The sequence below is a fragment of the Schistosoma mansoni genome, chromosome 1 (genome assembly GCF_000237925.1).
Source record: "Schistosoma mansoni strain Puerto Rico chromosome 1, complete genome".
Classification (NCBI taxonomy): Eukaryota; Metazoa; Platyhelminthes; class Trematoda; order Strigeidida; family Schistosomatidae; genus Schistosoma; species Schistosoma mansoni.
The window spans coordinates 41,573,906-41,585,351 of NC_031495.1; positions in this window are offsets into that span (position 1 = coordinate 41,573,906).

An 11,446-nucleotide genomic window follows, 5' to 3' on the forward strand; every position below is an offset into this window, starting at 1 on the left:
AATGTACTTCCATTTGTTAACGTCATTTATGTTGGTGTTATTAATGCAACATCAAGCAGATATAACATGATATAGTTCGGCAGAATGATATTTGGACTGGGAAGTCAGCCGTACTCAGCAGTATAGACGTATATCGGAATATCTGAAGGTTCGCAAGCAAATACTTTTGTTGCCTATTTGTTCGAGAAGAAAACCTAACATTGAACTCCGTTGTTTGTCGTCGAAAGGAAATACATGAAGACAACGAAATATTGACATTGAAGCTAATCTGTTCTGAAAAAATTTACGAAATAGGAGCGATATTACAGCGTTGCAGCTGTAAAAATTAATTCAATAGTGTCGTTAGTTAAACAGTCAGCCATATCATCATAACAATAGTTTGATAATTAATTTGTTGAATACACTCTTTCATTCAGCTCACTGAAAAGATAACATTTGAGATGCTCGATACTTATATAGCCATCAAAATGTGGAGTCTTGGAGCCACAGATTATGATATTGACTAAACAACATCTCTGAAGTCACTGCAGCATGTCACTTGACAAGATGTTTCAAAAGTGGAAATATCTCGTGAATATTCAGTGTTTGGCAACATTGTTGTCCACAATATATTTGTAATAGAGGATCATAAACACAGCCAAATAAGAATTCAGAAATGATAGAGTTCGGAGATTCAGTTGAAAGATAAGCGTGTTATCGAAAAGTGTCTGACTTACTAATTGCAAAGGTCGCGCAGCGCAGTGCACCATATAGTGATCTGATGCGAATTTTTCACCGATCGCATTCAGGTGGAGTGCGTTCGGTAAAATTAACAAGGTCAGCATTGGTATCGAAAACTTACAAAACTATCTATATCAGCGGACTACCCCCACAAATATCATCCAACTCTTCTTGGACAGGTTAATGTCAAGTTTTCGGAATAACTGTTCGCCTGCAGCTATTATTATTTTAAAATTTTTCAAGGTAGACCTATTGCATTTGGTGACTCGACACCACTGATGGTAGGCAATAACAAGACGAAGACAAAAGTCAATTTCTTTGGGGATGATATTATTCACTACTCTACTCTAAATCTCTTTAGAACCAGGGTTAAGGAAAGTATGTTACTTGCCAAACACGTTGATCAGAGCGATGCACCTAAGAGTATCAATTGTTTTCGATGCAGTTGGAACGGCCAGACAAACTACATACCTGACTGACGGACGTTAATGTCCACGTCAACGGAATTCTAAATTTTACCGCCACCCATCTGTTGCAGTTTGTTTTCCTTAAACTTACCTTTCTGGTTAAACTAACTAAGTGACTAGTTGAATCAACTGGTAAAGCTAGTGCACAAACTTCCCTTATAAGCCCAGTAGACGATACAGAGGAAGAAATCATCAAAATAGAACCTCTCTGAGGTGATATTTTGCATATGAAAATAATACTATGGTTGGGAAAAGTTAAGAGTCACTGTGATGGAATGATGTAAGAATTATTTAAGTATTTACAGTTTCGTTCATATATAGATAAATAAATAGATAAATACATATATAGATAAAATACTTTTAACTTCGTGTACTTATTGTCGTTTAGATTTAAGACTACCAACAAAAGCATAAAAGTGCTTTCGCGAAGGCTCGTTTCATAGCGTTTTTGAGAATTGCTTGTTAAGGACAAGAGCCAACAGAACTTAAAAGTGTAATATTAAGATTTAATTCGCTGCAAGTAAATTTGTCCTTGTCACTATAATAAAAGACCCACTCCCAAAAGTTTAAATATGTTATGATGCGAATAAATAATCTATTATGCCTTACGTGGAAGTCACATTATAGTCATAACTGACTCATCCTATCGTGAGAACCAGCAACATAACGTCTGATACTGTTTAAGGATATATTTGGGCTGAGTAGAGAGTAACATATTCAATACATAAAACAAATGATTGCACAGGCTGACGACGCCTCGTCCACCATTTTTGACCCCCTCTAAGTATTACATTTTGAATGCCAATCATCTCAGTAATTATACGATCTTCTTCACAGATTGTGTGGTTAGGAAGCAACAGCATCACAAAGTTTTTATTTTCGTTCCAACGTAATGCTGTAAAGTAAGGCAAAATATTCGGTCGTAGGATTGAAACTTTTTCTTCGACATTCTGTGGAGTGTGTGGAGCCGTCAGCCCCATCAAAACACACGTTCGTCGTTAAAAGGAGGAAGTAAGGAAATAAAAGCTTACATCAGGATCAAGCACAAACGAAAGCTGGAGCTGACAATTCACTCGTGGACTGTCTTGATCATAAAAAAAACGTGGAAAGGACAGGGACTACCAACTCGGTAAACATCGTATAGGTAGGCTACCTGTCCACTCACGCAAGGCTCATATAGACACACAGGAAGAAGCTCACGCGTTCCAAAATGAAAGCATAAACTGCCTATACACGAACGCCGCGAGCTCGCCAAACAAAATGGATGGGCTACGTGAACTTAGCAACGCTAATGATGCCCATCTGATAGGAATATCCGAAACTTGGATAACGTCTCAGTTTACAGACCAGGAGCTAGCAATAACTGCAATGTCTTTATTTCGCAACGACAGAAAAACAGGAATGGGGGTGGGGTAGCACTATACATACGGTCATGCCTGGATGCGCACCAACTTCACAACCAAGAGTTTCTCAATCTTGATGAGTCAGTATGGTGCTCAGTAAGATTGTCTACCACCTCGAGGTGTCTAGTCGGGGTCATTTACAGGAAGCCTACTGCCGACATCGAGTATGACAAACGTCTGCTGGAAGGATTAACTCTCTCTACGCGTCTCGGATTCTCTCAAATCCTGATTCTAGGGGACTTCAATCTCCCTAGAATCAACTTCATGGAACATACATACATTGGAGGTGACAACTCTACTGAAGCTCTGTTCTTCAACCTCATCGGCGACCTGGGATTATTCGAAAATGTGAAGTCGGCAATCCGTTGGAGAAACAGTCAGTCGCCGTCGCGCTTAGACTGGGTATTCACAAATGAAGAATTCCTAGTTGACGACCTCTCAATCCTGGCTCCTCTGGGGAAAAGTGATCACGCCGTCTTATCATTCAGCTTTGTCAGCGAAACGGAGCTAAGATATCCTACTAGCAACAAGCGCTGGAACTTCAAACGGCTGAATGTGTTAGCTTTACAGGACTATCTACAACAGGTGGATTGTGATTTTCACCCTCAACTTGAAGTGGGTACTCATTGGGATTTTTTACTGCACACGATCTTATGTGCTACTGAGCATTCAGTTCCCCAAATGGTCCCAAAAAGCTACAAACAACCTCCAATCATCAAGAACCGCACTCGTCGTTTGCTAAGCCGTAAAAGGCACTGTTGGGCCGAATATAAACGAACCGACAATAACGACGCATACAGGCAATACAAACGCATAAGGAACATATGTTCAAATGCAATACGAGAAGGCAGGCTTCAGTTCCAGACCAAGCTTATCGATAAATTCGTCTCCAATCCGAAAAGCTTGTTCAGTTACGCAGCTTCTCTTCGACATGGCGAAACTGGAGTTTCCCAACTGCTTGGTCCTAATGGCCCGATCAATAACGACGGTGATGCCGCTAACCTTTTGGCTGAACAATACTCCCAGACATTCCAGCTGACCCACATCAACTATACTGACGAAAGCTTCACCTGCACCTCTACAGGACTTTCCGAAGTGGACCTGATTGCTGACCTGGTGCTATGTAAACTGCAGCACCTAAGAAAAGACACTTCTCCTGGTCCGGATATGGTTCATTCTGCTGTATTGAGGGAAGCAGCTTCAATCCTGGCGACACCACTTAGCGTGATGTTTGCACACTCGCTAAGCAGAGGCAAACTACCGGAAATTTGGAAGCTGGCCCACATCACGCCAATTTTCAAAGGAGGTCGACGCAGTGAACCCTCAAGCTACCGACCAGTGGCCTTTCTCTCCATACCTTCCAAAATTATGGAATCCCTAATATACGACGGTATACTAGAATACTTATCATCCTCAAAGTTCTGCTCACCTCAACAGCATGGTTTCAGAAAAGGTCATTCTTGTATGACCAACCTGCTGACTGCGGTGGATAGATGGACAACCATCCTTGATCGCAAGGGGAAGGTTGATGTCATCTACCTGGACTTCCCAAAAGCTTTTGATAGGGTCAACCATATATGTCTTATCAAGAAGCTTGGACGATTGGGTATAAAACCCCCTTTGATTGATTGGCTCTCTTCATATTTAGAAAACCGACACTTTAAGGTCAGGGTTAACTTCACTCTCTCTCAGGCTATGGAATGTCCTAGTGGGGTCCCCCAGGGCTCAATACTTGGACCTCTTCTCTTCTTGATTTACATTAACGATCTTCCTCAACAAGTTTCATCTGACTTAATGCTTTTTGCTGATGATGTGAAACTTTGGAGAGAGATACGTAATCATAATGATATACTAGTTCTTCAGGAGGATCTGACCCGACTTCAAAGTTGGGCAGACGACAACGGACTTACCTTCAACACTTCAAAGTGCAAAGTAGTCCGTCTGAGGCATGTTGCAGACTATAGTTATAACTTAGGTAACTCCCCTCTAGAAGTTTCCCAAGTTGAAAAAGATTTAGGAGTGTTGGTACCCTATGACCTGAAATCGTATGCGAACTGTGACAAAAACGCCTCTCAAGCAAACCTTGCACTGGTAACATTGAAGCGCATTTTTGGCCAGTTTGATGGTAGAACCTTCCATATAATCTTCAACAGTTTTATTCGTCCTCATTTAGAGTACGGAAACATAGTATTTCCTCTTAAACATCTTCTTAAGCTTAGTCATAACACTAACCTGAGAGGTAACACCCAGAAATTGGAGACCCTACATAGCAGAACAGACTGCAGACACAACTTCTACTCCTTAAGAGTTGTCACGTGCTGGAATTCGCTGCCGACTGAGCTAGTCCAAGCGACTTCCCAGGAGTCCTTTAAGAAGAAACTTGACTTATTCTTAAGGACTAAGGATAACTTATTATGATTTACCAAATTCATTTTTTTCCTCTATTATCGTTCATATACCTAGGTTTTCGCCTGGAGGTATTGGTGATCCACTGCTACTAGACACGGAAGCCCGTTAAGCGAAAGCTTCTTCTATTCCGTCCTCAACCATTTGAACCATTTGAACCATAAAAAGTAGGTTTGTGATTCTGAACTTATTATGAATAATTTTTACTATTGGCAATTTATGAGTTAACTCCTTCGCCTAGCTTCTTAAAATTAGTTGTCACACACCACCAGAAAATAGAGAATTATCACTGCGGACAAAATGACAGATAATTTATATGATACCATGTTCATATAATACAAACGCTTCTGAGATCCGAGACAATTTCCGTAGATCCCACAGTTGATTAAACGGTGATTTGTTTATGATGGAAAACCAGGAATAATTTTAGACCCAGATAGTCCTTTCATTTACTTAACACATGTCAGAAAGACTCGTAAGACTGTAGTATCGGTTTATATGTTAAGCTCATATACTTTATTCTAGCCACTGGCCAAGCTAATTCACCTATATATTATGAGTCATATTTTGATCTTGTTAATTATTTGCTTATTAACCTTGACTACTTTTCTATATGAGCCTGTGTAGCTGTAAATAATTCCCCAAAATCAATAGCTCATTAAGTGTTCGACATTGGATGCTGACCACGTTGTTTAAGTGGACTTGTTTAGCTGAAGGCTTTCGGTCATGCATCCGCACCAGATCACGTTTCGACTCGGCGTGGGACACAGCTCCTACGTTTCATTAGCCAGCTCATAGAAAAGGTCCTCGATATATTGGTAACGAATCAAATATATCTTTCCTGCCTCCTCTCGTCTGACTTCTGATTTCTATCTGACTGGGAACGATCAAACATAGAAGGTGCTACTGGTATCCAGTTGTAAAACTAGAATATCCGTTGCATCATCATTGGTGAGACCGACGTGATCTGGTACACCAAGTCAATATACTGTGAGTCTGTTCCATTTTGGAATATTATTATTCATTGTTATTCTTTATTTGAATTTTATATATTGTGATATACTTTTTTCGCGAATTTTTTTTCTCGGATATATTTTACTTAGACATTTTTCGATATCTATATTACTATGACGGAACACTCTCCTAAGGTTCTTAAGTTTAAGTCTATTCCCCCTATTTCGATTCAGTTAACGCCATTTTGGCCCGACAATATCGAGTCCTGGTTCTGCTATGCAGAAGCCGATTTTTGCATGCACGGAATCACGGACTCGCGCACACGTTTCCTCGCGGTAGTTAAGGCGTTACCGCGCGAGTTTAACAGGTACGTAACACCTAGTATGTTTACTAGTGATGTTTCCGAACCTTACGAATCGCTTAAGCTATCGATTTTAAAACGAGGAGACCTAACTGATCGACAACGGTTAGACCAACTCCTTAACAATATCGACTTGCAACATGGTTCTGCGACGGACATGTTGCTTAGAATGAGAGAAGTCATCGGCCAACGAACTTTCGATGATGGCCTATTTAGACAACTTTTCTTGTCTAAACTCCCTCAACAGGTGCAGGCAGTGCTTGTTTCATTTCAAAACAATGCCATAGTGAACTAGCTGCATCTGCCGATCGAATCTTGGAAATCACTAGATCTTCTAAGGCCGAGGTTTTTTCCGTCAAAGAAAAACCCCAATCGACCTCGACTGACATGGCCGAACTATGTCACACGCTTACACGATATCTTAGAGTTCGCAATGACCGTAGTCGGTCAAAAACCCCGCGTAGAAGTGCCTCACGTAAGCGATCTGGCTCTCGACCACGAGAGACAGACAATCCCGACTGGTGCTGGTATCATAACCAGTACGGTAAGTTTTCCAGAAACTGCAGGAAACCTTGTAATTATCCGACCCCAAAATCGAGTGACACGAAAAACAGTTCGGGAAACTTCCCAGCCGGCACGCGTTAACGGCAACCGTAGCCGGCGAACACAGCCGCCTCTTATATGTCACGGATGTGACTACGAAAGTTCGCTACCTCGTCGACACTGGCGCAGAAGTTAGCGTTCTTCCAGCAAATCTCGACGACAGACTTCGCGAGTCTGTTTTAAGTTTACAGGCGGCAAACGGAAAGCCGATCGCTACTTACGGTAAAAGGTACGTCTACCTTAACGTGGGTTTACGCAAACCCATACACTGGATTTTCGTTGTTGCAGACGTCTCTATGCCAATCATTGGTATAGACCTGTTACAACACCACAATCTACTCATCGACACACGCGCACGTAGGTTAATAGACGGAAACACTAAGTTATCCGTTTGCGTAACTCCTTGTTCTGGTTGCAGGTTATCCCCAGTCACGATTAAGCACACCATAGACCCCTTGTACCAAGCAGTACTCGACAAATACCCCGGGATATACCAATCGCAATCGAAATTAAGTTGTGTAACCAGCAATGTTACACATCACATCTCGACTACAGGACCACCTGTATTTTCGAAAGCCCGAAGACTCGCTCCCGAAAAGCTTAGGTTAGCTAAAAACGAATTCAACCACATGATGGACCTAGGAATAATTCGACCATCGAATAGTCCATGGGCATCCCCATTGCACATGGTCCCTAAAAAGGACAGCAATGATTGGCGGCCAACTGGTGATTATCGGCGTCTGAATGCTAAAACCATTCCCGATCGTTACCCGCTGCCTCATATTCACGATTTGACAGCTACCTTGAAAGGTACAACTGTCTTTTCGAAAATCGACTTGGTTAAAGCTTATAACCAAATCCCGATGGCACCTGACGACATTCCCAAAACCGCCATCATCACTCCTTTCGGTCTTTACGAATTTCTACGAATGCCTTTTGGTTTAAGAAATGCGGCTCAAACCTTCCAAAGGTTTATAGACGACGTCTTCCGAGGTCTCAACTTCGTACATGCGTATGTTGATGACTGTCTAATAGCAAGTCCGGACAGAGAATCACATCTCAAGCATCTGGACATTGTTTTCGATCGACTCCAAAGGCATGGCATTACTGTCAACATTCAGAAATGCCAAATCGCAACTAACTCCTTAGACTTCTTAGGACACACTATTGATGCCCAAGGCATCCGACCCCTTAGGAGCAAAGTGGCGGCCATTCTGGATTACCCAGAACCGACCACGATCAAGCACTTACGAACTTTTAACGGACTCGTAAGTTTCTATAGACGGTTCATACCTAAATGCGCATCCCTAATGAAACCGTTAACCGATCAACTTCGTGGAAATGCGAAATCAATTCGTTTAGACGACATAGCCCGTAAAGCATTCTCCACAGTTAAGGAACACATCGCTAAAGCAACCCTGCTTGCTCATCAGGACACTCAAGCACCCATTAGTATCGCAGTAGACGCATCCCACTCAGCAATCGGAGCAGTCTTACAACAATGGGTTAACAACTCGTGGCAACCTTTAGGATTTTTCTCGAGACGGTTGCTAGACGCGGAATCTAGGTACAGCACGTTCGGTAGGGAACTCCTAGCTATGTATTGTGCTGTACGGCATTTCCAACATTCCATCGAAGGAAGAGAATTCACGCTTTTTACTGATCATAAACCTCTTACCTTCTCTTTAAGTTCATCTTCAGACAAGTACTCACCGCGAGAGTCTCGACAACTCGACTACATTTCGCAGTTTACTTCAGACATACAACATATTTCTGGAGCAAACAATGTAGTCGCAGACGCCTTGTCTCGAATTAGCTCCTTGAACAGTTTCCAAGGAATCGACCTTCTTAAACTCGCTCAGCTTCAAAAAGAAGACATTGATCTTCAGCATGAGTTATCCTCGACAACTCTAAAACTAAGTATTAAGCAGATGGGAACAGGTAAGGAAACCTTACTCTGTGACACATCTGCAGGTAGGGATCGTCCAATTGTACCAAAACATTATCGCCGCAACGTCTTCAATACGTTGCACAATCTTTCTCATCCAGGTGCTCGTGCAACAATCGAACTTATAGCCGAACGCTTTTGTTGGCCTGGCATGAATAAAGACGTGAGGGAGTGGGCACGCTCCTGTGTAAGCTGTCAGAAATCTAAGGTGATCAGACACAACAAATGTCCCTTAGGCTCTTTCAAAACCCCTGACGCTCGTTTCGACCACGTCCATATAGATTTAGTAGGACCCTTACCCGACTCGAACGGATACTCATATCTCCTGACATGCGTAGACCGTTTCACGCGATGGCCAGAAGCAGTACCGATTAAGGACATTACTGCTGAAACCGTGGCCCGTGCTTTCGTCGAACGATGGGTAGCAAATTTCGGCTGCCCTTCCACAATCACTACAGACCGCGGACGCCAATTCGAATCTGGACTTTTCCGTTGTCTGACCTCACTATTAGGAATCACGCGTTTCCGAACGACCGCCTGCCACCCACAAGCAAACGGGTTGGTAGAACGTTTTCATCGACAACTAAAAGCCTCATTATCAGCTTCAAACGTTTCACAGTGGACAGACGCTCTTCCACTCGTCTTACTAGGTATCCGCAATGCAGTGAAAGCTGACATTGGATACACGGCATCTCAACTCGTTTACGGAACGACACTCCGACTCCCAGGAGAATTCGTGGATCCTTCAGCTTCTTCATTGAACATGGATCTAAACTCTTACACGAGTAGGCTTACAAACGCTATGCGTTCAGTTAAACCTGCTCACACTCGACCTCAATCAACTGATGTTTTCGTTCAACCCGAATTACGACATAGTACACACGTCTTCGTTCGTCGAGACTCACATCGACGACCCCTCGAATCAGCATACGAAGGACCCTTCAAAGTTCTTCAACGCGAACCTAAGTACTATGTAGTCGATAAGAACGGTACGAACGATAGCATCAGTATCGATCGACTCAAAGCTGCGTACCTAGAAGGAAACCCTATCTACGTCGATTTTCCTTCGGTACAAGCAAACGACACAGCTACTACACTCGTAGTACCCTACACGACAACCGACACACAACTTGATACTTCGTCAACGTCGATAGAAAAACCTAAAACAACGCGTTCCGGAAGACGAGTAAGATTTCCAGAACATCTTAACGAATATTGCACGTAGGACATAAGCTTTATCTTGAATTACCCTTTCATAGTTCATTATAAAATTTTTTTTAATATGCTCATTTTTTTATTTATATAAAAAAAAAAATTTTTATTTTTTTTTGAGCGTATATATATATTTTTATACATAAAAAAACCCAAAAGAAAACCTTTTTTTTTCCCGATCGCTTTTACGCTGTTTGTAAGTGTATCAGTTTATTTTTTTTCCGCTCATCTTGTGTCCTTACGCAAGTACGAGTGTATTTTCGACATGCACTCACACGTTCTATTTTTCCTCTTTTCCAGGACGGCTGGAAAAGAACGACGAAGTTTCGCAAGGAACCGAAATTTTCATTGTACTATATTTCTTTATTGCTACGTTGTACATTTTGGTCCCATAGTTTAAGGAAAGACGACCAGACGCTGCTAAACGAAGCAAGCTATCAGAAGAGTGTTTACCAACGACAAACTCGTTGGGTTTAAACTTCTGGCTGGTCACGTCTTAGGGGCATCACTACCTCACTAGGGGGGGAGTGATCTGTAGCTGTAAATAATTCCCCAAAATCAATAGCTCATTAGGTGTTCGACATTGGATGCTGACCACGTTGTTTAAGTGGACTTGTTTAGCTGAAGGCTTTCGGTCATGCATCCGCACCAGATCACGTTTCGACTCGGCGTGGGACACAGCTCCTACGTTTCATTAGCCAGCTCATAGAAAAGGTCCTCGATATATTGGTAACGAATCAAATATATCTTTCCTGCCTCCTCTCGTCTGACTTCTGATTTCTATCTGACTGGGAACGATCAAACATAGAAGGTGCTACTGGTATCCAGTTGTAAAACTAGAATATCCGTTGCATCATCACCTGTATGTTTGCACACACTTCGTATCTTATTCAACATATGTCTGTCATTCATTTTTGTCTGCTATTAATATCAATTAACGCTTGCTTAAAATGAGTTGGCTTCCCCGCCATCTCCAATGTGCGTCATTTGCTAATAAAACTGTAGTTGCCGCTTCACTTTGCTTTCTGACATTATGCACAGTTAAGACTTGTATTATAACGGTTATCATGGTGAACTATTAACGAAGCACGGTACTACATTATTGGAGGCCTCGCCGAATGAACACAGAACATAATTGATAACCTCAACGTACGAACTCACAACAAGACGTAGGAGACAAATTCAAATGCTTTCAAGTGAACAATAACCTCTTGCAGTATAGGTCTACTCAATGTATGATTCATTCTTAAAATATGATACTGAAGGTTTGTCTGCATTTTCAGATCTTCAATCTCTGTAGAATTGACTAACTAGAAAATGAAAAGTGTAGTGGTTTTCTATTCAAAGCCTAAATCTATGTGGACATTGTTTT